General features: G+C 37.0%; 1 protein-coding gene and 1 pseudogene across 1 annotated transcript in view; both read right to left on the bottom strand.

The window, feature by feature from the left end:
* PDE4D (phosphodiesterase 4D) overlaps positions 1-26,243 on the bottom strand; it is a 1,564,543-nt gene that overhangs the window by 1,505,303 nt on the left and 32,997 nt on the right. The gene's annotated exons all lie outside the window — the stretch shown is intronic.
* On the bottom strand, positions 14,856-15,016 carry LOC122454672 (annotated as a pseudogene).

Here is a 26,243-nt window from a genome sequence, read left to right as displayed (position 1 = left end):
GAAAATGCTGAAGGAAATGCAGAAATGGGGCCAAAAAATCAGTTAAGTAAGTCTCACTCACCAAGAAAGGATTAATGCTTGGAGAAAATAATGGTTTACAAATATGAAGACAGTGTAATACTTTGCTCAAGGCACAAACTACAGAGTAATTAAAAGGAAGTGAACATGGTTGGGAACACTGGAAGGAGAATTGTGAGGTGTGTTTGCTATTAGATTATAAGCTTCTAAACCAGAATCATTTTCTAAGAGATGCAAAAGTGGTTCCTTTGCCTATGGGATGTAAAACTGAACTTGAAAATCTATCTAAGAATATCCACCCAATGTAGATGGTTCCTTTCAAAAGATGGGGATTGTGGGAGTAATATGTTATGTGTTTTTCAACTCTGATTACTAAATCTATCTTGAATTTCCTTGAGATAAGAGGCATTTTAAATCTATTAGAGCTTAAGTTAATTTGCTTAAATCTTCTGTTTTCCTAAAATACCTGATTTATAGACATAAATGTTTAAATTTTAAGAGAATCTTTGTTAAGAAATTTTAGAAAGTTTACACCTCTCACTTTATTTTTCTTACTTCTAAGTAGAAGTTTAGGTTTATGTTTAGATGTTTCATGATAACGTATATTAGTTAAGCCTTCAACCAAGAATATGAAATATCTCGACTCTTTGGTCTTAGAAGTCTATGAGGGCACATTACTCTCAAGATTTTCTCATAAAAACTGAAGTCCATAAGTCAAATACAGACTTCAACTTTTACCAAAAAAAAATCTTGAGGATAATGTGCCCTCAATAGACTTCTAAGCCAAGAGAGTCTCATGGATTTGGCCGGGGGGGGCGGGCGCAGTGGTGGGGCCGGTGGGAGGAGAAGGTCGGATGAATGGAGAGAGTAACATGGAAATATACACATTACCATATGTAAAAGAGACAGGCGGTGGGAATTTGCTGAATGACTCAGGGAACTCAAACCAGGGCTCCGCGACAATCTAAAGAGGTGGGATGGGGTGGGAGGTGAGAGGGAGGTTCAAGAGGGAGGGGACATATGTACACCTACGGCTGATTTATGTTGGTATATGGCAGAAAACAAAACAATATTATGGAGCAATTATCCTTCAATTAAAAATAAATTTAAAAAAAACTGAAGTCCAATATATTATTTCAAATTTGAGAATAATTCCTTCTATTTCATTTTATTTCTACTTGAATAAATTAAAGAACTATTTAGGACAAGTTGAGTGTTTTTCCATAGTAGACCTTTTTACAGTTATAAGAAAACAAAATGACCGATTTCTAATTTTTAAAAGCCTCCAGGTATAGTTTGTAGCTTTCAGAATATAATGCTAAGAAATCTACCAAAGCTAGTAGGGAACACAGCAAAATGGAGCATAGCAAAAATGTTACACACAAAAAAAATAGTAAAGATAGGTAAATAGATAATAAAATTTTAAAAAGGCTTGCCATGGTAGCTTTTTTCTTTTTTGCAGGCAAATTCATCTGAATCTATCAATATACTGAATATTGATAATTTGTGAATTAAAGTTTTCTGGTTATTCTAAAGCTCTTCCAGGAGAAAGCTAATGTAAAAAAGCTTCTTGAGAATAACAGCTATAATCCATTGAACTTAAATAGGATCCATTTATCAGGAACCAGAAACATTGCTATATTTGTTCTGAAATTACTAACAACGTCTTACATTCTAGAAATCTATCAGTTTTCATTTATTTCCCTGCTCTCTTTCTCTTGAATATCTTTAAGAAACTAACAAACTTTCTCATACACAAAGTCCTATGCTTTGAACACTTTAGAGCACCATACTTATATTTTAAAATTAATAATGATAAGCTAAAATTCATGATGCTTTTCAAGTAGACTTCAAAGTATATTTAGATCAAGGTCAAGAATTCATTTAATCCAGCTCTGGTCAAGAATTCATTTAATCCAGCTCTAGCTTCCAAAGGAAATAAGAAAGTTGACCAAAATGGTAATAAGGAAGTCTCCTGAGTTCCTCTCCTCCCACAGAGACACTGAATATACAGCTACATGGAGCAATTCCCTCTGAAAGAAACCCAGAAACTAGTTGAGTAATTCCTATATATCAGATGAATGAGAAAATACCCACATTAAAATAAAAAGATAGGAAAGGCTGAGACATGTTCTCATGATAAACTCCCTTGATACAGTACCATACGATTGAGAGGAAACCCCTCAACTCCTAGCTTCTCCCTGAGGAGTGAAGGGTTTGAACCGCTGTCCCCTAGAGGTCAGTGTAGAGGGAACAGGCAAAATCTCCCATCTCCTGGTTTTTCCCCAAAGTTTATCCCAATATTTTAAAAGCTGCTGCCTGAGGGCCAGGATTCTAATTTAGTAGACACTGGGAGCTAGCTGTAATCCTCCCCAGAAAACAGAGAAGTCAGGCAACACCACTCCCATCTTCCCCCTCCAGCCCACTCCAAGCAACCAGTATCTCTCTAAAAAGAGCTTGTACACGTGTGCGCTCCAGTTTTTGCACCTGCCATTTAAGAAACAGGACTTAGATTGCTGAGATCTGATAGTAAAGAGGCTTCCACTCACCAATCTGACAGAAATGTAGCAAAGAATCAATTCTTAACTGACTATCCCCTCACCCACCACCCATCCAGTGCTCAACACAAATGGAGAAGGCAAAACTGCCTACCTCCTAGTCTTTCTCTGAAAGGAGTTTAAATGCATACTTTAAAAGCTGTTGCATGAAGTCCAGGTTTCTAATTTAGAAAGCATATAGTGGTTGGCTACAATCTTCTTCAAAGACAGAGGAGCTGGTGGACACCTCTTACACCTTCTTCTTTCACTTCACACCAATAATGAAAATGAATCACCAGTATCTTGCTGGAAGGAGTTTGTGCACATATCTGGCACATCAGCTTTTCCAATAATTACCCAAGGAATGAGCCCTTGGGTTGCCTGGCTCTAATAACCAAAGAATCTTTCATTCACAAGTTCTACAGGATTATAGCAAACAAAGAAAAAATTTTTAATAGACATCGGAGTTATCCTCCACCCCCACAGCTTTAATAAACCCAAGCCCAAAATGAAAAGTTCAGTTCAGCTCATGTCTGACTCTCTGCAACCCCATGGACTGAAGAATGCCAGACTTCCCTGTCCATCACCAACTCCCAGAGCTTGCACAAACTCATGTCCATCAAATCAGTCATGCCATTCAACCATTTCATCCTCTGTCATCCCCATCTCCTCCTGCCTTCAATCTTTCCCAGCATCAGGGTCTCTTCCAAGGAGTCAGTTCTTGACATCAGATGGCCAAAGTATTGGAGCTGCAGCTTCAGCATCAGTCCTTCCAATGAATATTCAGGACTGATTTCCTTTAGGATTGACTGGTTTGATCTCCTTGCAGTCTAAGAGACTCTCAAGAGTCTTCTCCAACACCACAGTTAAAAAGCATCAATTCTTCAACACTCAGCTTTCTTCATGGTCCAACTCTCACATCCATACATGACTACTGGAAAAACCATAGCTTTGACTACATGGACCTTTGTTGGCAAAGTAATGTCACTGCTTTTTAATATGGTGTCTAGGTTTGTCAAAGCTTTTCTTCCAAGGAATAAGTGTCTTTTAATTTCATGGCTGCAATCACCATCTGCTGTGATTTTTGAACCCAAGAAAAAATGTGTCACTGTTTCCATTTGTTCCCCATCTATTTGCCATGAAATGATGAGACCAGATGCCATGATCTTAGTTTTCTGAATGCTGAGCTTTAAGTCAGTTTTTTCAATCTCCTCTTTCATTTTCATCAAGAGGCTCTTTAGTTCCTCTTCACTTTCGGCCATAAGGCAGTGTCACCTGCGTATCTGAGGTTATTGATATTTCTCCCAGAATCTTGATTCCAGCTTGTGCTTCATCCAGCCCAGAATTTCACATAATGTATTCTGGATATAAGTTAAATAAGCAGGATAACAATATACAGCCTGGACGTACTCCTTTTCCTATTTGGAACCAGTCTGTTGTTCCATGTCCAGTTCTAACTGTTGCTTCTTGACCTGCATACAGATTTCTCAGGAGGCAGGTCAGGCGGTCTGGTATTCCCATCTCTTGAAGAATTTTCCACAGTTTGTTGTGATCCACACAGTCAAAGGATTTGGTGCAGTAAGTAAAGCAGAAGTCGATGTTTTTCTGGAATTCTCTTTTTCTATGATCCAGCGGATGTTGGCAATTTGATCTCTGGTTCCTCTGCCTTTTCTAAATCTAACTTGAACATCTGGAAATTCTTGTTTCATGTACTGTTGAAGCCCAGCTTGGAGAATTTTGAGCATTACTTTGCTAGCGTGTGTGATGAGTGCAATTGTGCAGTAGTTTGAACATTCTTTGGCATTGCCTTTCTTTGGGATTGGAATGAAAACTGACCTTTTCCAGTCCTATGGCCACTGCTGAGTTTTCCAGATTTACTAGCATATTAAGTGCATCACATTCACAGCATTATCTTTTAGGACTTGAAATAGCTCAACTGGAATTCCATCACCTCCACTAGCTTTCTTTGTAGTGATACTTCCAAAGTTCCACTTGACTTTGCATTCCAGGATGTCTGATTCTGGGTGAGGGATCACACCATCATGGTTATCTGGGTCATGAACATCTTTTCTGTATAGTTCTTATGTGTGTTCTTGCCACCTCTTCTTAATATCTTCTGCTTCTGTTAGGTCCATACCATTTCTGTCCTTTACTGTGCCCATCTTTGCATGAAATGTTCCCTTGGTATCTCTAATTTTCTTGAAGAGATATCCAGACTTTCCCATTCTATTGTTTCCTCTATTTCTTTGCATTGATCATTGAGGAAAGCTTTCTTATCTCTCCTTGCTATTCTGCGGAACTCTGCATTCAGATGGAAATTTCTTTTCTTTTCTGATAAAGAATTAATTTCCAAAATATACAAGCAGCTTATACCACTCAATACCAGAAAAGAAAACAACCCAATCAAAAAGTGGGAAAGGGACCTGAAGAGACATTTCTCCAAAGAAGACACACAGGTGGCTAACAAGCACGTGAAAAGATGCTCAACATCACTCATTATCAGAGAAATTAAAATCAAAACTACAATTAGATACCACCTCAAACCAGTCAGAATGACCACCAACAAAAAGGTCTACAAACAATAAATGCAAGAGAGGGTGTGGAGAAAAGGGAATGCTCTTTCTTTGCTGGTGGGAATGTAAACTGATACAGCCATTATGGAAGATGGTGTGGAGACTCCTTAAAAAGCTAGGAATAAAACTACCTTATGACCCAGAAATCCCACTCCTAGGCACATACCCTGAGGAAATCAAAACTGAAAAAGACATATGTACCCCAGTGTTCACTACAGCACTATTTACAATAGCTAGAACATGGAGACAACCTAGATGTCCATCAACAGATGAATGTATAAAGAAGCTGTGGTACACATATACAATGGAATACTATTCAGCCATAAAAAGGAACATGTTTGAATCTGATCAAATGAGGTGGATGAAACTAGAGCCCGTTGTACAGAGTGAAGTAAGCCAGAAAGAGACATATAAATATCATATACTGACACACATATATGGAATCTGAAGAGTTGGCATTGATGAATTTCTTTTCAGGGTAGCAATGGAGAAACAGACATAGAGAACAGACCTATGGACAAGGTGGGAAGAGAGGAGGGAGAAGGCAAGTGGTATGGAGAGAGCAACACAGGAATTTACAATACCATGTGTAAAACAGATTGCCAATGGGGATTTGCTGTATGGCTCAGGGAATTAAAACAGGGGCTCTGCAACAGGCTGAAGGGTGGGGTGGGGAGGGAGATGGGAGGGATGTCTGGGGGTGAGGGGACATGGGTGTACATATGCCTGATTCTTATTGATGTATGACAGAAAACCACAAATTCTGTAAAGCAATTATCCTTCAATTTAAAAATTAAAAAAAAAACAACTTCTTAAATACAAGAGTACTCCCATAAGACCTTGAATGGATTTTTCAACAAAAACCTTGCAGACCAGAAGGGAATGGCATAATATATTCAAAGTGCTGAAAAGAAAAAACTACCAACCAAAAATACTCTATACAGCAAAGCTATCTTTCAGAACTGAAGAAGAGACAAAGCGTTTTCCAGACAAACAAAGATGAAGAAGTTTCTCACTACTGGACCAGCATTAAAAGAGATGTTAAAGGAAATTCTTCAAGCTAAGCAAAAAAAAAAAAATACTAATTAGTAATAGGAAACTATATAAAAGCATAAAATTCACTGGTAGAAGTAAATATATCACTAAATTCAGAAGGCTTTCATGGCATAATGGTAGTGGGTAAATAACTTATAGTTCTAGGATGAAGGTTAAAAGACAAATTATTAAAAACTGGACACAAAAGCATTTTAAAAATGGATAAAAGATGCAAATTGTGACATAAAAACATAAAACGTAGACGAAGAAGAGCTTTGGTTTGCATGTGAAATTATCAGCTACAAATAGACAGTCATAAAAATAAGATGCTTTATGTAAGTCACATGTAACCACAAAGCAAAAGCCCATAGAAGGTATACAAAAAAGAGAAGGGAATCGAAGTATACCACTACAGAAAATCATCAAATTACAAAAACAGCAAGAGAAGAAGAAAGGAACAAAAGAATTACAAAAGAACCAGAAAATATAAACAGAAGGACAATAGAAAGTCACAACTATCAATAATAACTTTAAGAATAAATGGATTAAATTCTCCAATCAAAAGATACAGAATTCCTGAATGGATTTAAAAAATATATATATATATAAGACCCAACTATAAGCTGCCATCAAAAGATTTAAGGATACATATGAACTAAAAGCAAAGGGATAGAAAAAGATAGTCTATGCCAACTGAAACCAAAAGAAAACAAGGATAGCTGTATTTATATCAAATGAAATAGACTTTAAGCCAAAGACTGTAACAAAAGACAAAGAAGGTCATTATATAATGATAAATTGGTTAATTGATTAAAAGGATCTAACAACAATGTAAATATTCATGAACCCAACATAGGGACACCTAAACATATAAAGTAAATATTAGCAGACAAAATGGGAAAGTAGACAGCAATTCAATAATAGCAAAGGACTTCAATATCCCGCTTTCAACACTAGATTGATCACCCAGACAGAAAATCAATAAGGAAACACTGAACTTAAGCCACACATAAGATCAGATAAACAGACATATACAGAGCATTTCAGCCAACAGAAGTAGAGTGCATATTCTTCTCAAATGCACAGGGAACATTCTCCAGGATAAATAACATCTTAGGCCACAAAATAAGTTTTAATAAAATTAAGAAGACTGAAATCATACCAAACATCTTTTACTACCACAATGGTATAAAACTAGAAACCAATTACAGGAAGAAAACTGGAAAATTCACAGCAGAGATTAAACAGCATGATCGTGAACCACCAATGGATCAAAGAAGAAGTCAAAAGAGAAATCAAAATGTATCTTGAAACAAATGAAAATGTAAATGCCAACATACCAAACCATTGGGGATGCAGCAATGATTCTCCAAGAGGGAAGTATATACCAATAAATGATTATAATTAGGGAGAATAAAGAGCTCAAATAAGCAACCTAACTTTACATTTAAAGGAACAGGGAAAAATAACAAAATAAACCCAAAGATAACAGAAGGAAGGAAATAACAGACTAGGCCAGAAATACATAGACACTAAAAGACAATAGAGAAGATCAATGAAACTAAGAGCTGATTCTTTGAAAAGATAAGCAAAATTGACAAACCTTTAGCAAGGCTCTCTAAAAAAAGAAAGAGGACTCAAACAAATAAAATCAGAAACTAAAGAGAGTATATTACATTGATACTGCAGAAATATAACAGATCATAAAAGGCTACTATGAATAATTAAATGCTAGCAAATTGGACAACTTATAAGAAATGGATAGTTCTTAATTCTTATAAGAAATTCCTAGACATTTACAATCTATCAAGACTGAATCATGGGAGACGGGTTCAGGATTTGGGGGACACATGCATGCCTGTGGCCAATTCTACTAATGTATGGCAAAAACCATCACATTATTATAAAGTAATTATCTTCCAATTAAAATAAATTAATTTTTTAAAAAGACTAAATCGTGATGAACAGAAAATCAGAACAGATTGATTTCTTGTAAGGAGATTGAATCAGTAATATTAAAAACCTCACAACAAACAAAAGTCCAAGACCAGATGGCTTCACTGGTGAATTCCATCAAACATTTAAGGAAGTACTAGTATCAGTCCTTCTCAAACTCTTCTGAAAAATAGAAAAGAACACTTTCAAACTCCATCTACCCAGCCAACATAAAGTTGACCTGATACAAAAGTCAGACAAGGATATTATAAGAAAAAAAATTAAAGTTCAATATCCTTGAGGAATATAGACACAAAAAAATCCACAACAAAATACTAATTAGAGTATCACCAAATTTAACAATATATTAAAATTATCATATACTATGATCAAGTAGGAAATATTTCAGTAATGTAAGAATGGCTCAACATCTGCAAGTCAATGTAAAAAATAATATGATCATCTCAATAGTTGCAAAAAAGCATTTGACAAAATTCAACAGCTTTACATAATAAAAACCCTCAACAAACTGCATATAGATGGAACGTGCCTCAACATAATGAAAGATATATATGACAAGCCCGCAACTAATATTACACTTAATGGTGAAACACTAAAGCTTTTTCTATAAGATTAGGACCAAGACAAGGATGCCCACCCTTACTGCTTTTATTCCACGTGGTACCAGAAGTCCTAGCCAGAGCAGTTGAGCAAGAAAAAGAAATAAAAGGAAATCAAATCAGAAAGAAAGAAGTAAAATTGTCCTTATTTAAAGAAACATATTATATATAGAAAATCCAAAAAGACTCCGCCAAAAAAAACTGTTAGAATTAATAAGTAATTTCAGTAAAGTTGTGGATACAATCAGTTGTATTTCTAAATATCAACTGTCAGAAAGACGAATTAAGAAAACAATCCCACTTATAATAGCATTAAAAAGGAATAAAATACTTAGGAATAAATGTAACAAAGGGAGCAAAAGAGTTATACACCGAAAATTAAGACATTGACAGAAGATAGTAAAGAGGACACAAATAAATAGAAAGACATTCTATGTTCACAGATTAGAAGAATTAATATCATTAAAATGTCCATATTAATCAAAGCAATCTATCTACAGATTTAGTAAAATCCCTATCAAAATTCCTATCAAAATTTTCACAGAAAATACTAAAATTGAGTTTTAAATTTTATCTGAAACCATAAAGACCCTGAATAGCCACAGAAAGAAGAACAAAACTGGAGGCATCATAATTCTGATTTCAAGCTATATTACAAAGTTATGGAAATCAAAGCTGTATGATACTGGTATAAAAAGACATTTAGACCAATGGAGCAGAGTTGCAAGACCAGAAATAAACTCATACATCTAAAGTCAAAAATGAAACTAGACTCTTATATTACACAGTACACAATATCTTACACAAAAAATCAACTCAAAATGATTAAAGACCTAAACATAAGACCTGAAACTATAAAACACCTGAAACAAAACATAAGAGCTAAGTTCCTGATACTGGTCCTAGTGATGACTTTTTAAATTTGAAATCAAAAGCAAAGGCATCAAAGTAAAAAAAATAATAAGTATGTAAAAATCTTATGCACAGCAAAAGAAATCACCAACAAAATGAAAAGGCAGCCTATGAAAAGGTAGAAAGTATTTGCAAACCACACACCTAATAAGGGGTTAATATCCAAAATATACAAGGAACTCATACAACTCAACAGCAAAAAAGCAAATAACCCAAATTAAAAATGAGCAAAGGAGGGACTTCTCTGGCAGTTCAGTGGTTAAGACTCCACACTTCCAATATAAGGGGGGATAGGTTCAATCCCTGGTCAGGGAACTAAGATTCCACATGTCATGGGCAACACAGCAGGGAAAAAAAAAAAAAACCAAAGGCCTAAATAAACATCTTTCAAAAGAAGATTTACAAATGGCCAATGGGTACATGAAAAGGTTTCAACATCACTTATCATTAGGCTAATGTAAATTAAAGCCAAAATGAGATATAATTTCACATATGTTAGAATGTCTATTATCAAAAAGACAACAAATAATAAATGTTGACAAGAATGTGGAGAGGAGGGAACACTTGTACACTGTTGGTAGGAATGTAAAATGATATAACTACTGTTTGAAGATTGCCCAAACAATCAAAATAGAACTATATTTTGATCCAGCAATCCCACTTCTGAGTAAATACCCAAAGGGAATGAAATTAGTATCTCAAAGAAATATCTATACTCCCATGTTCATGCCAGCATTATTCACAATAGTGTAAAAACAGCCCAAGTATCTGTCAGCAGATATATGGACAAAGAAAATGTGGTAATAATGACAAAATATTATTTAGCCTTAAGACAAGAAAGAAACCTTGTCATTTTCAACAACATAGATCAACTTGGAGAATACCATGCTAAGTAAAATAAGCCAGATAGAGAAAGACAAATATTGTATGGTGTCATTTATAATAGAATATTTTAAGTTGAACTCATAGAAACAAAGTATAAAGTGGGTTTCAGAGGCTGTGGTGTGGGAAATAGGAAGGGGCTCGTAAAAGAGTATAAACTTTCAGTTATAAGATGAATAGGTTCTGAGGATTTACTATTTAACAATGGTAACTATAGTTGACAACCCTGTATTGTATAATTACAATTTGCTAAGAGGATAGAACTTAAACATTGTCATCAAAAATAGAAAAGGAAGAAAAGAGGTAAAGATGTGAAGTGATGGATGTACCAATTAAAGAGTTTTAATGGAGAAGAACCCCTTCATAATGTATTTCAAATCATCACATTGTAAACTCTAAATATCTGATATTTCACTTATCAATTATACCTCAAAAAAAAAAAAAAAAAGCTGGGGGAGAAAAGGAAATTGGAAAATACCCATCCATTCCAATCCTTCTGTACTGAAGTCTGTTTGCTCACTGCCTAAGCTACTTGCTTAGGTGGTAACTATTATTCATATATGTTTAGGAGCAGTAATGAGTTTAGAAGCAGGCCACCAGGATGTCATTTAGCTCACTGAAGCATACTGAACACTACCCACAGAACTCATACTGTTTCTAGAAGTACCAAATTAGATTCAACAAGGTAACAGGCTAAATGATGGGGAAAATCCAGCATGGGTTTTAAAAGTGCAGATATTTCACACCTTTCCCCCAGGAATCTCTGCTAATTATCACTTTTCCTAAAAGAAGCAGGCAACTAGAAGAACAACATCATGATCATTGTGCGAAGAATATGCTATAATATAGTAAAGAAAGAGGGACAGGGAAGAGAGGGAGAAAAAGTCAGGTTTAGAGACAGGGGTCTTGATTCATATTCTGATTTAACCACTCTAGTATGTGTGACCTCAACACAATCACTTCACCTCTCTGCTTCCCATTCACAGAGAATCTACTTTATCTGGTCTTTGCAATGGCTGAACATATGTGAACCCATCTTAAACTGTAGTTTGGCCCATTGGAAAGTGAGAAAAAAATGAGAAAGAAGCTCAGAAAAGTGTTTAGAAATGCCTTTCCTGTCAACCTTATGTAAAACAGCACCACCCCTTACCCACAGCATCTAAACCCTTTCTCTGATTTATTCTCCTTCATGGTATTACTCCACCTGACATTTGTAATTTTTTAGCTAATTTATTTATAGTATCAGTTCAATTCAGTTCAGTCGCTCAGTCGTGTCTGACTTTTTTGCAACCCCATGGACTGTAGCCTACCAGGCTCCTACAAGTTTTGGAATCAGACAAATGAGGCTCAAGTCCCAATTCTAATGTTTAATAACTGTCTGGTTTTGGCAGGTCACTTAACCTGTTTAAGTTTCTTCATCCATAAGCCTTTAAGGCTTAATGTGAGAATGAATTAGGTACTATATAAGATGTTTGGCCATCATGCCTTTCATAAGGCATTTAGTAAAGGATGTTATTATTATTTTACACTGAATCCAGACAATAAGGAAAGCTAAGCAGTCAGTCTGTGATGTCACTGAAAACTGATAGTGGATAGATCCCCTAACTCTGTTCCCCAAATTTTTCTGACTTTTGTTAAGAACCTGCTGGAAGCCTTTCCCACTGTGACTTTCATGTAGATCTTGAATATACTTAATACATTTGGAGTTTTATGTTAATTTACACTTATATTAATACCTTTTCTTTTAGCATAAATTCAGAGAGAATAAATTCAGTAAACTGAGGATATTCCTCATATCTTTAGTATCCATTATGGAAATCCAGTTACCACTGCTTCCAGGATAGAAATCTTAGAGCATTTCTTTCCAGCTCATAAAAAACTTTTGTTTCCTTACCAATTCTGTTATAGATATTTTATGCTCAGGAGGCATGCAAGCTATGATAAATTTGCACTTCTACTTTGCCATTTCTACTTCTTCCAAATGAAGACTGCCTTTGTTATGAGGATAAAAGCCACAAACTAGTCTCATCAAGAAGCTACCTCTTTTGTGACTGACATCAGGCAACTGTGAGAGAGCGGGAGCACTATCCAAGAATGAAATGAAATGGCCCTCACTAACTACCAGAATATTTCACACTTGTTCTGTATCAGATGTTAATGCTCCTTTCACCCTATAAATGTAACAAATTTTAAAAGGCCCTTAGGTATCACTTGATTTGTCCCAATACACCAGACAATTCACACTGAAAGCATTTTAATGCAATCATTATAGGAAAGTCACTAAACAAAGCTTTATCCATATTCCACATCAGAAAATTCACACTTGAAAAAAATAATAATGAAACAAGGAAAAGGAGTATAATTAGGACACAAAAAAATGAGGAAGAAACTCAGAAAAGTGTTTAGAAATGCCTTTCCTGTCAACCTTATGTAAAACAGCATCACCCCTTACCCACAGCATCTAAACCCTTTCTCTGATTTATTCTCCTTCATGGTATTACTCCACCTGACATTTGTAATTTTTTAGCTAATTTATTTATAGTATCAGTTCAATTCAGTTCAGGCACTCAGTCGTGTCCAACTCTTTGCGATCCCGTGGACTGCAGCATGCCAGGCTTCCTTGTCCATCACCAACTCCTGGAGCTTGCTCAAACTCATGTCTATTGAGTCGGTGATGCCATCCAACCATCTCATCTTCTGTCGTCCCCTTCTCCTCCTGCCTTCAATCTTGCCCAGCATCACAGTCTTTTCCAGTGAGTTCTTTCCATCAGGTGGCCAAAGTATTGGAGTTTCAGCTTCAGCATCAGTCCTTCCAATGAATATTCAGGACTGATTTCCTTTAGGATGGACTGGTTGGATATACTTGCTGTCCAAGGGACTCTCAAGAGTCTTCTCCAACACCACAGTTCAAAAGCATCAATTCTTTGGCACTCAGCTTTCTTTATAGTCCAACTCTCACATCCATACATGACTACTGGAAAAGCCATAGCTTTATTTATAGTATGCTGTCCCCTTAAGAATGCAAATTCCATAAGGGCAAGATTTCATGCCTATTTTGTTCATTGATTGTACCTCCCTCAGTGCCTAGGTCAGAATCTGACATAGAGCGTGCATTCAACAAATAAGTGTGTGGAAGGAATAGGGACCATTAGCCGAGTAAACTGAGTTGGCCTTCACAAGACTGAAAATTGAGACTTCTAATCAGTTCCCAGAGAGATGTTAGGAAAAACAGGCAAAGCTTCCTTTTGACAGTCACCACTTTCTCACAGTTTCAGAGGTTCAAAAGTAGGTGAGGGTGCAAAAAGGGAAATGACATGTCAGGAAAGATACTTGATTGTACTCATGATAAAACAACTAAAATAACCATGAGGCAGTATTTTTTTTCCTATCAGATTAGCACTCAGTGTTGTTGGGGGTGGGGGGTGGGGTGTGGATAGGAGAAGCAGTAACACTGGACACTGCTATAAAGGTAGATTAGTGCAACTTTTATTGCAAAAATTTGCTTTCATCTAATAATTCTACTCTTAAGAGATATACTTGCACATGTATGCACTATTGGAAACAGGGAAACATTTTAAAAAAACTAAATATCCACTAGGAGGGAACTGGTTGTATGATACGACATATTAGCAAGAGAACACAATACGGTCTTTAAAAAAAATAAGGTAACCCAATATATTCCACCTCTCCAGAAGCTCACAGCTGGAAACTGCCAAACATGTTTTTGAATTTGCAGACTGCCCTACAGTAGCTTAACTAGGGAACACTGTTTTTACTCAAGTAGCAAAGCTTTTATAACTGTGAAACTATCTGGTGGTGCAATGATAAAGAATTCGCATGCCAATGCAGAAGACACAGGAGACACGGGTTTCATCCCTGGGTCAGAAAGATCCCCTGGAGCAGGAAATGGCAACCCACTCCAGTATTCTTACCTGAGAAATCCCATGGACAGAGGAGCCTGGCAGGCTACAGTCCATGGAGTCACAAAGAGTCAGGACGTGACTGAGTACACTCATAGCACAGCCAGAGGCATCTCAGAAAACCAACACAAATCGACTGCAGATGGTGGACGTGAACTCAACTTCATTTCCAGTAATTTTAAATTTAGTGTGTTTTATTCATTCCAGATCCATTCCAAGATAATGTCCATGAAGGCTTCTTCCTGGGCCTCTGTGCCTCCTGCATGACCAGCACCCCCAGAGGCTTAGTCTCAGGAGGCAGTAAAGAAACTAGTCATCCTGCCTGCAATGGCATCAGACTTTTGCAGTGAGTCAGGAAAAGTGGTATCTAAGGATGTAGGGATTGACCATGAAATCTTATGAAGCCCACCAGCTAAATGTGAAAAATGATGCCCACGCCATCCACTCAGCTGTTTGAGGCAGAAACCTAAGGGTCATACCAGATTGTTCTTTCTCTCCCCCTACAACAGTTCATCAACCAAACCTATTAAACTGATAAAAAACAGATACTACATTTGATCTTAGCCAAAAGGACAAGAAGCAAGAAACTGGCAACAGGAGACATATGGAATTTGCTGGAACATTAAAAAGTGATTCAGAATGACTAAATATCCCAGACAAGCAGAGAAATACCTCATATGATCCCCTGCTAAATGCCTTATTTCAAAGAGAACCAAGGCTCTTACAAGTTATTCTGCTCATACATAGCCCCTGCTCCAGACTCATTTTGCTTCCTGCCTATATGGGCACAGATGGATTTAAGAGACTGTGCCTACGACTTTGGTCTGGGTGGGGGAAGGAGGGGGTTACCTCGAGCAATTGGGTGTCTCTACCTGTAGCTCCATCATCACTCCTACTGCTATCTTCATAACCTCATAAAACAAAAACAAAATGTGTCAACTTCAAATAAATAAAGCAAAAAGAAATCTTGTCCACTCTAGTTTCAAAATAAATCTCCACTCCCTTCCTCCATCTCCATTGCCTACATATGAGATGCCAGGGCTCCCTAATTATTCTCTTTCTTTTCATGCACTTTCCCATTGCTTTGTACCCAAAATTTCTCTGACTTTTACTCAAGAATCCGCTAGCAACAGAAGAGCAATGATAAAATACAGACTAAGCACAATGGTTTGAAAAAACAGAGAGAGAGGGTAAGCAGCTCTGCCTAAGGAGATCAGGGAAGGTTTCACAGAGCAGAAGATCCTTTGATCATTTCTTGAAGGACAAACAGCAATTTTCCACATGGATGACGTGCGTAGGGGAGAGCACTTCAGCAGAAGGAATAGCATGTTCAAAGGCACTGAGGCATGAATCAGCAGACTGTTTAGTAAATTGTAAGTAGTTCAGGATGAGTGGGGAGCTGGAAGGACGTAGGAGTAGGGTAAGGACGGTAAGCAAAGTCCACCCATGGAGAGCCTGCTCCTCAAGAGCCATTTTGAAGAATCTGAGCTCCTTCATGGAGCCCAGTGGTTTTCAATGCTTTGGGGTCATAAATCTTTAAAATCTAGTGAAACCATGAACCACATTCTCCAGAAAAAGAGGGACAAAAAGCACATTCACGAAAATAATGTATACAGTGTCCACAAACACTCTGAACCCCAGAAACAGCTTAGAGCTTAGGCTTAAAATCCTGGTATAGGCAATGTACCCATTTTCAGTTTGTTTGCTTTTTTTAATGGTTGGAAGTATATATATATAACAATGAGCTTCCCAGGTGGTGCTAGTGGTAAAGAACCCATCTGCCAGTGCAGGAGACAGAAGAGACACAGATTCAATCCCTGGGTCAGGAAGATCCCCTGGAGAAGCAAATGGCAATCCACTTCAGTATACTTGCTTGGAGAATCCCATGGACAGGGGAGCCTGGTGGGCTACAGTCCATGGGGTCGCAAAGAGTCAAACATGACCGAGGTGATTTAGCACAGAACGGCACATATACAGCAATCAGGAGAGTAATATTATCCAACCTATGTTTTAGAACAATAGCCAGTTCTCTTGTGAACAGATTAGAAGCAAGTGAGATAAATGGTGGAGATGCAGTAAGACACAATGGCAACCATCTGGTCAGGAGATGATGAAAGAAATAGCCAAGAAATTTTTGGAAAGCTGAGTGATTCAAGCTATCAAATATTTAAATGCATTACAACAGTCAAACTAATGTGATGACCAAAACAGAGGTAGAGAAATCGATGAAAAATGTAGAAAATCTAAAAACAGAATTTTGTATTTTTTTCAAGGTAAAACTTGAAAAGGATAGATTATTCAGTAAATCATTGTCAGGACAAGTGGAAAATTATCTGGAAAAGATATAAACTTAAATCCCCACATTGCTATACAACAAAATAAATTCCAGATGGATTATGATCTAAATATGAAATAAAGAAATCAAAAAAGTACTGGAAGAAAATGTAAGAAAAGTGTATATAATCCTGAGGTGGGGAAGTCCTTTCTAAAAAACAACAGAAAGTTCTTTCTAAACACAAAGGCAGAAACTTTAAAAGGAAAACAGGCAAAGATACAACTACATGCACAAAATTTTCTCATGTAAAAACTTACCAAGGGAAAAAAGTCAAAAGATGACTAATAAACTGGGGGAAATATTTACATTATAGAAGACTCATAGCCAAATGAATACTATTTGTGCTATATAAAGAATTTCAATAAAATTAACTGAAAAATAAGCAACCCAAAAGAAATAAAAGCAAAGATACTAATGGGCAATTTATAAAGGAAAAAATGTCCAACTTCATTAGTATTTTAAGAAATGCAATAAAACCACAGTGAGGTACCATTTCCCTCATATCAGATTGGCAAGGTTTTTATTTAAAAACAATACTATTTAAGCTACTGGAAAATATGCCTTCTCATGCACCACTGGTAGGAAAATAAATAGGGGAAAAAACCTTCTGGATGGCAATTTGACAAAAAGAATCAAACCTTTATAAGCAAATATACTATATAGTCTACCAGCTCTACTTCTAGAAATATATCCTAAGAAAATATTTTGTTTTCCCTACAAGGAAATACATACCAATTTTTACTGTAGCAAATAAATTAAATTTGATTGGATAGGTGAGTGTCATCTAATCAGTAAAAACTAACTATAAAAAAAGTATGTTGTAGACAAATATTTAGAGGCTCAAACTGATGTGCACACGAGTTTGTTAAATGGAAAAATAAAAATGAAAGCAGGTTGTAAAACCGTATTATCACATAGAGGCCTAGCACATCCCCACTACCACTCGGTGCTACCATCCATAAACAGGAGAATACGGATTGGTTGAGATGTTAATTGGAAGTACACTGATACAACAGATGGTAGCTAATAGCAGCAGCAGTCACGGTAGAAATAACAACAGAAACAAAACACAATCTTAAGCAAATGGTAGCCTTGCCTCACAGTTAACATGTCAGTAACAGAACTCAGGTTTCTAGAATTCCTTCCCTGGCCTGCGGTAATTCCTCTGGTGGAGCAGAGCTGGACCTTACGTTATGTCTCCTCATACTGGTCGCTTCATCCTAATCCTGCCCTTCTCCCTGCCAAATTTGGGCCCAGAAATTTCAAAAGCAAGAAAACCGAGAGGAAAACTACATGAAGTTGGACATGGAAACTACGAAGGGACAGAAAAAGAGGTTTGGGGTTGCTGCTGCATTCCCTGGAGGCCTCGAGAACTTCTCTAGTAGTGGTACCGATGGACACGAGCTGGAAAGCATTGCCCTAGATTGATGGGCTGACAGCTCTGAGGTGATGGTCCCGATATAACTGAACACAAGAGTGCTTGGATACCATCCTGTGACCTCCGGCTCATGAACACATGCTGATTTCTAAATATCCCAGCTTGTGGATCAGGGCAAGTATCGTGTTTTCATCCATTTCCAATATGTTTTCACTTTAAAAGGTCCACATGGGGCCTCTGAAAATTTACAAATATCATATAGATCAGTATCACCATGTATTAAAACTATTAACATACACTTTGAGAACAGCATCTCAACCAACCTATACTTCATTTTGACATATGCTAGCGTGAAAATTACAACTAGTAATATATAAGCCTAATTTGCAATGGAAGAAAAAACATGTTTCTCTTCAGTTCACATGTGCAAACTTATCTTTATGATTGTTAATTCCTTTGCTTCTGACTCCCTTCCTTTCAAATATATAGACAACAGGTTCCTCAGAGGACCTTATTCAGTACTGAAAGCAGTTGAATGTGAGGCAGAAAAAAAGAGTAGCTTTTGAAACTGGGGGAAAAAGAAAGAAAGAAAACTAACACTCACATAAAGTGAGTGTTAAAACACTCACATGAGTGGATGTTTAACAAAGGAAGTTATCTCAAAGGTCAGAGATTAGCAGAGGAAATATGCTATTTACCAATGGCGGGGAAGGCAAAAATCCCAAAGACACGTAAAACTCACTCTAAATATTTGCCACTCGGTTTTATTTAAGACCAGGGTGCATTAGCAGGGGAGAGGTGTGTATGCAGTGAGGACACCAAGTTACAGGGTCCAGTTCCTTAAGTAGCAGTAAGCAGTCACTCTCACCAGTCCTAATCACTTTCAACAGAATTACTATTAGTACTACCTTAGAGTGGTAATCTCAGAGAATATCTGTTTTACCATCAGTGGTTCTTTAGCTCCTCATACTTTTAAAAATTCCTTTTATTTATAGTTTATTCTGGCTCAATTATCTCAGTTGATTTATCTCATAATTGTGCTTATTATCATTTGCTTGTAATCTCACTCCTTAAACTTGCTTGAATCTATTTTGTTGACATTTACAGTCATTCCACATAGCAGAAAATAATAAATTATATTATGTTAGGAGAAAATGCAGTTATTATTCAATCTGGACAGTTTGCATTGATGAAAAAGGCATCTTCCTCATAAACTAAATGTTATGTGAGCTTCTTTATATTTGGAAATTCCAGGAGTGATTATTTAAAAGCAAAATCATCCATTTACCAGAGTAACTCAGAACAAACCCGTGGTGTGTAAGACCTGACAGTATTTCTTGGAAGAGAATGTTATTAGCTCATAAATTTAAGGCAGGCACACAGATGCCTGCCCCACACATAACATAAAACATTTTGCTTGAAAAAACCCTTGGTCATATTTTGACCATAAACACTACATACTTGATAATCATACCAGTGGGATGTTTAGGTTATAAAGGGTTTTCCATTTCTCACACATTCAGCTAAAAATATGTACTGTTTCATTCTGAAGACGCTCACTTGGTTTCCCCCACTACATCCACAAGCCCACGCTTCACTCCTGAAATTTCTTTTCTGACTTACCTTGGGCATACAAATCTGGAACGGGAGCGATGCTGCCGTAGAGCCAGCATCAGAATGTGGCCAAGGGAAATGAAATCTCAGTTCCTACCAACAATACAAGTCTCTGACATTTGATAGCAGGGGAAAAAAAAAGAGAGCTAACATCCCATCTAATCTCGGTGCTTTCGTAGCAGATATTTTAATGAAAACAATTCAAGTTCCCCTGACGCAACACAGAGTAGACTTTGTATAATGTTCAGCGTATAATGCCTCCAAAAGGCATCTGATATTTATTTATGAGCCCAATATATTAAGCCTGAAATGAAAAAGCTTCTAGAATTTCCAAAAGCCTACATAAAATTGCCTGAATAAGTATGAGCAAATAAGTAGGAAAAAAAAATTGTAATCCTACTTAGGTTTTTCTGGTTATTATCTGCCCTCCCCTCCCCAACCCCACACAGTGAATCATGAAAACATGATTTTAAAGATTTTTAACACAGACATCATTAATTTGATTGCTAAAATCCCCCTGAAGCTCATTTTTAAAGATTACCTGAAAAATCTTGGTAGATTTTGTAAAATGTCCCGGGTTCAAAGAAGCAGAGGGTAAGGGCAAAGACCCTTTGAGATTATGAGCTGGCAAGTGAGGAGGCTTCAGGAAGTGTTCTGAAGGAAACAAATCCCTCACAAATGGAGCTGAAAAGCAAGAAGTCATTATTCTCCCTAATCATAACAAAAGAAACTAAGGCAAGTTCCTGTTTAACTGGAAATAAACCATCACAAGCTCATATAATCATTATTTTATTAAGTCACCTTTCATGAGAAAGAGAGACAAATGAAACAAAACAACCTGGGTCAGAGTCTTATTTTTAAAAACATCTATCAGGATATGATCAGTGAGATTTAACCTAAAATTCAACCTCATATTTATGAAAAGGATTCTCATGTTGTGATTCATATTCAGATGATAACATTTGAATATATTTTATCATTTTCTAATTATTTCAAAAGTGGTTTGGCCCCAATTTAAGTTCTAACCCCAAGTTAATTACATATATAACTATCTAATTAACCTATCCCCAACCTATTTTGGACAAACTGAAATCATAACAAAATGAAGAATGTGGGTTATTTATTTTCCTTGAGGAGAGAGGGGCAGGGAGATTGAGTTATTTAAAAAGGTCATTTTAACATGCGTCATTCCTTTGTAGAGCAGTTAGCTGAGAACGCAAAGTTAGGGACTGAAAAATCTATCTATAATTTACTTTATACCAGAATAAATTTGGGGGAAATCACAAATTCAACTCAACCAAATGTTAAGGGCATTAGTATGCTTTCTGTATCTTCCACAATACAAAATTACAAGGTTCACTGACCTGGTCAAATTGAGCAGGATAAAGGTAACTGGCCATGTAAATGGCGATATCTATTTTTATGTTGGAGAAAATAAGACCAACCATTGACTTGGCCACAAATATATAAATGCTGTCCTTATATCTTTATTTGGATTTATTGAAACAAGACACTCACCCAGTAATCAACCCTAAATTTCTTGTGAAGGTACCAGCCATTACTAGCTCCAACCTATAAAGGAAAAAGTGAATGTAGATTATAGAAACAAGCTGTCCAACATAAAGGATGAGGTTAAGAATAGGATTTGGAAGCACTGACATATATACACAACCATGTTTGAAAATAGATGTTTAGTGGGAAGCTGCTATATACCACATGGAGCTTAGCCTGGTGCTCTGTGAGGACCTAGAAGGATGGGATGGGGATTTTGAGAGGGAGGTCCAAGAGGGAGGGGATATATGTACACTTATAGTTGATTCACGCTGATGTACAGCAGAAATTAACATAATATCATAAAGCAATTATCCTCCAATTAAAAATTTTAAAATGGAACTTAGAATTGTTAAAGTATTGAAAATAGTGCTGTGCATTCAGTAAACACTGAACCATGTTCCTGGAATAAATGAATGAACTGACACTCCACAGCTCAGTAAAGCATCCTGTGGTGCTTGCTAAGACCTTTGATGCCCATATAAGATGAAAATTCCAAGAGGCACATATTTTTGCGCCTATCTCTCTTTGGTCTCTCTGTTCAGTTCAGTTCAGTTCACCTCACTCACTCAGTTTGTGTCTGACTCTTTGCTACCCCACGGACTGCAGCACGCCAGGCTTCCATGCCCGTCACCAATGCCTGGAGCTTACTCAAATTCGTGTCCATTGAGTTGGTGATGCCATCCAACCATCTTATCCTCTGTCATGCCCTTCTCCTCCCACCTTCAATCTTTCCCAGCATCAGTGTCTTTTCAAATGAGTTAGTTCTTCACATCAGGTGGCCAAAGTATTGGAGTTTCAGCTTCGGCATCAGTACTTTCAATGAATATTCAGGACTGATCTCCTTTAGGATGGACTAGTTGGATTTCCTTGCAGTCCAAGGGACTCTCAAGAGTCTTCTCCAACACCGCAGTTCAAAAGCATCAATTCTTTGGCACTCAGCTTTCTTTGTAGTCCAACTCGCACATCCATACATGACTACCGGAAAAACCAAAGCTTTGACTAGATGGACCTTTGTTGGCAAAGTAATGACTTTGCTTTTTAATATGCTGTCTAGGTTGGTCATAACTTTTCTTCCAAGGAGCAAGCATCTTTTAATTTCATGGCTGCAGTCACCATCTGCAGTGATTTTGGAGCCCAAAAAAATAAGTCTGTCACTGTTTCCATTGTTTCACCATCTATTTGCCATGAGGTGATGGGACCAGATGCCATGATCTTAGTTTTCCGAATGTTGAGTTTTAAGCCAGCTTTTCACTCTCCTCTTTCACTTTCATCAAGAGGCTCTTTATTTCTGACAAAACTCCAGTAGTCCACTGGAGAAGGGAATGGCAAACCACTTCAGTATTCTTGCCTTGAGAACCCCATGAACAGTATGAAAAGGTCTCTCTGCTACCTCTAGCATAACCCAAGGTTGCTCCAAGAGAGTTCACAGTGTAAGGGATGCATAGTAGGAGCCGTCTAAGTTCTAAACATAGCCTGCCCAGCTCTCCCAATAACTGTGGGCATTAAGGAAGTCATAGGACATGGCTTTGTTTCCCTACCCCCAGAAGGATTAAAGACTGAATTTGACCCATAGTCTGTTGATGTTAAAGATATGAGAACCTCATATCAATGTATGACCAAAAAATAAATAAATAAATTTAAAAAAAGAAAGAAAAGAAAAAAAAAAAAAAAAAAAGATATGAGAACCATGCTGTTCCACCCAGTGGAGAAAACTTCCAGGAGTTTAAACAGTGTGAACACATTCAGAAAAATCAAAAGAAGAGTTTCCTTTATCCCCAATTCCACATCCCCTACTGCTGGACTGTCTACAAAGCCAAGAGAGGGAAGCTGGACTGACCCTACTCTCAGCTCAGTCATGTTCAATAGCATGACTGATAACAGAAGCTTTACTGACCAGGATGTGTGGGTGATGTCTTTCTAGGCTTGCTGCAAAATTAATGCTATTTACATAAACACGAAATAAAACTGGAACTAGTATTATTAAATACATAGTGACAATAATAAAGAACTCTTCTTACCACTTTCAATAGCCCAGGAAAAGTGTCTACATAGTTTTTCTCATTAATACAGAAAGAGTCTAAATAGTTTCATGGGAAGGTTTAAATAACAGCAAAAACACAATCATCTTTCTCATTCCTCCTCTTGGAAAAAGATTAATAAACACTTCAGTGAGAAATAGTAAGACGAGATCCTCAGGACTTGGACATTCCATCATGGAGAATACTCAGCCCTTGGAATTTAAGTATCTGAGAAAAAAACTGAAAGGTCACTTGTCCAAAGAACCAAGGGAAAAATCTGGAATTTTCTTTAACTAAATGTCATATTTCCCACTCGCTTTCAACATAATTAATCACATTGAATTATGTTTTCAATCACACTGGGAAAAAAAAAAGGCTAGAACAGAGATCCATATTTTCACTTCAATCTTGTTCAGAGAAACAACATAATCTATAGGACATGATGAGTATGTGGTCTCTGAATCCTAAACCTTATCTAAGGGTAAATTTAACTGGCCAGCCAGCTTTCCCAGCCAACAGTCAGCCATATGTCTGTACACTGTCAGAGAGCAATGAATATATATATATTTTTTTAATATCTTATCTTCATTCATTGAGTTCATAAACATTTCACCAATCAAATGAAAGGTCCCAGAAATAAAGAACAAGATACAGACCCTGCCCCGGAAGAGCTTAAAATTTACTCTGTAAGACATATTTACATGCCAAATTAATAGAAGATGAAGTAAAATGTAAAACTTGCCATCAAAAAACTTAAAAATAAAAATCCAACATCTGTGATATTTCAGAGGCCACAGCTATGCTGAAAAAGTGAGAATATTTCCTAGCATTTAAAAAATCACTCTAAAAAAAATTCCAGACTATTAAACAGACCTGAGAAAACAAAGCCTCATAACTCAGGGAAAAATTAAAAAACTTTCAAAGTCGCATCTTCATTTTTCCATTCAACTACACACACTCTAGAAAAACATAAAATGAGATCAGATTTTTACAATTTTGTCTAGTTTCTGTGAGAAAGTTAATTTCAAAGGTACCAGTCAGTTTGAGATTAAAATGTGAAGTGAGCAAACTTCACATCATTATACATGTACACTGGTCAAATTACCATTAGGATTAAAAAATCACATTTTATTTTTCAATGAACATTGTGAACATGCACAGTCAGAAGCCTCTTACCTTTGCTGTTTAATTATCTACCTGATTGCAGTTCAGATCAGCTCTTTTTAATTCAATTTTGAGAAGATGATGCATCTATTTAAAAGCAGAGTTTGTTCAAGTAGAAAACTCTCTGAATTCTCCTAGTCTAGAAAGAGATTGGCATGTTTGCTTGAGCATATCAAATTATTTAATTGAAAAACCGGGAATTATTCCATAGATGTGAATGGATATCTAATTTATGTCACAAAGGAGAGATTATACTCTTAGGAGAAGTTGTTTACTTACTCGTTCTCCTAACTAGATTTCCATGCACATGAGAATTTCAAGGCAGGAAACTATTGCCAACAATGTTCCACCAGAGACAACCAAAAAAAGATCATAAATGTCTTGTTAGCTCTAAATAATGATAAAATGAAGATCTTTGGGCAGATGATTACAGCTGGTCTAGTCTGAAGAGTTTTAATTTATATTAATCCAAGTAAATTACATTATACTGATTTAAATTTATGCATTAAAACAGGTTTGTTGTATGCTTTGTCACAAAATAAGAAAAGTCAAGGAAAAGGATCAACTCCTTCCTTTTTTCTTCAAATATTTTCCAATTATAAGGTCTATAGCTCCTCCCTCTCTGCATATGTCGACAAATGTACCACTCCTGCTCCCTTAAGTGTATCACTCCCTGCAGTAACTTGTCTGAACTTTGTTTGTAGTTCTTATTGGCAACTTCTAAGTTACCTTTTTGAGATTTTTTTGAGGAAATTACTTTCCAGGGCATCTCATGTGTTTTTCTGTGTTCATGCCGTCCCCCCTCCAACTTTGTTTTCCATTCTTGGCACCATAGGAGTCCACATACAAAAGTCTATAACTAGTGGTGGCTTAATTGTTTTCACTTGAATATATTCAAAAGCTATTTTTTAAGAAAAGGACTGAACTGGTAAATAGATTTAGAGCCTGGTCATTGTGCAGCCTTGGGCCAGGTATATAACTCACTGGACCTGTCTTCTCTGGCACAAAATGAAGAGGATCTTATTAGATGATCAATCTCAAAAGTTCTGACAACCCTGACACTTGAGGACTTTCCAGCTCTTGGACTTAGGACCTCACAGTTAAATGCCATTTGTTACATTAAAACCATGGTTGGCTCTTCTCCCAGGTGTTATAAATCCAGACAAGAACAAAGGGCATGTGCCTGAGAAGAGAGTGTGAACAAGAAAGAAGCAGCTGGATGGGGGTGTGTGGGAACAGTGGGAGAGGAGGGAAGAGAGGGAGAGGAAGAGAAAGAGAATAATATGGAAAGTGAAAGTGTTAGTCACTCAGTTGTGTCTGCAACCCCAAGGACTATAGCCTGTCAGGCTCCCCTGTCCATGGAATTCTTCAGGCAAGAATATTGGAGTGGGTAGCCATTCCCTTTTCCAGGGAATCTTCCAGACCCAGCGATCAAACCTCGGTCTCTTGCATTGCAGGTAGATTCTTTAACATCTGAGCCACCACCAAGGAAGCCCTTAAAGTCAAAGTGTTAATCACTCAGTCATGTCCAGCTCTTTGTGACCCCATGGACTGTAGCCCGCCAGCCTCTTCTGTCCATGGATTCTCCAAGTCAGAATACTGGAATGGGTAGTCATTCCCTTCTCCAAGGGATCTTCCCAACCCAGGGATCAAACCTGGGTCTCCCACATTGCAGGCAGATTCTTTACCATCTGAACCACCAAGGAAGACCCAGAGAAAAAGGCAAAAATCCAGAGACATGGTGGAGG

Source organism: Cervus canadensis, chromosome 16, assembly GCF_019320065.1.
Source record: "Cervus canadensis isolate Bull #8, Minnesota chromosome 16, ASM1932006v1, whole genome shotgun sequence".
Lineage (NCBI taxonomy): Eukaryota > Metazoa > Chordata > Mammalia > Artiodactyla > Cervidae > Cervus > Cervus canadensis.
The sequence above is the reverse complement of the archived record's forward strand: the minus strand, read 5'-3'. Positions and strand labels throughout refer to the sequence as shown.